This window comes from Poecilia formosa, unplaced genomic scaffold (assembly GCF_000485575.1).
Source record: "Poecilia formosa unplaced genomic scaffold, Poecilia_formosa-5.1.2 Scaffold729, whole genome shotgun sequence".
Taxonomy (NCBI): Eukaryota; Metazoa; Chordata; class Actinopteri; order Cyprinodontiformes; family Poeciliidae; genus Poecilia; species Poecilia formosa.
Window position 1 is genome coordinate 7339 of NW_006800668.1, and position 1073 is coordinate 8411.

A 1073-nucleotide genomic window follows, 5' to 3' on the forward strand; every position below is an offset into this window, starting at 1 on the left:
AGGTCGTTAGAAACCAGGCTAGTCTTTCTCGCACCCAGCTTAAACAGAATGTCCTCTATATTCTCATCTGTAGTAATACTCAGGAGTTAGAGGCTTCTCGGACCCGTTAGACGGAGAGCTGGAGAGCACATCTCCCTCCTCTCAGAAGGGGAAGTAGAGAGACAGAGAAGAGGGGAGGGGGATGTTGTGCAAAAACACGGGCGATTCCACCTAATTATTCACTACAACCAGCATCTTTAAACTGCTCTAGTTAAACATTAAAACACCTGCACTGGATGATTATCAACTAATAGCAGAATATTTAAAACTAAGTGTCTGATTTGTGGAACTTCAATAAAGAGAGATTTTCATTCTCTCTGTTTTTCTGCATCTTGACTTTTGACCTGCTCCACATGAGGGGGATTTCTACACACTGGGGGTCTGAATGCTGTCCTGTTCTGACCTCAGGTCAGCAGGTCCAACTCAGTTACACAGAGGGACTAAATTAAACTCTGGATCCAAGTCCAGGAACAAGCTCAGAAAATATTTATTAGAACAGAAGATATGAACTTTGATTTATGATCAATTATATATAATCATTCACAGAAATATCAATAACTATATAATAACATACACCAATGTCTCCAGTCTGCAGCCTTCTGTCTGTAGAAAACCACAGAGCTCCTTCAGTCCAGAATCTCCCAGGTTGGTTTCGCTCAGGTCCAGTTTAGTCAGATGGGTCGGGTTGGACTTCAGAGCTGAGAACAGAGACGTCCAGCTGGTCTTTGACAAACTGCAGCTCCTCAATCTGAATAAAGAATAAAAGATGAGCTGAAGCCAACAGGATGCAGTTAAAACTGAAATATGAACAAATAAATAATAAAAACGTAGAAAATTAATTTCCCTGAATGTAAAAGAAACATGATGAACTGATTCTAACATCTGATCCAGTCAAACTGGTTTAAAGAGTCCAAACCAGCAGAACCAGAACATTTGATCAACAAAGAAACTCAAAGTTCTATTTCATCCCTACTGATCGCCAGAGGCGGTGCTTCAAGCACTGAATGATCATTCTTGCGCATGCGCAGGTCGAG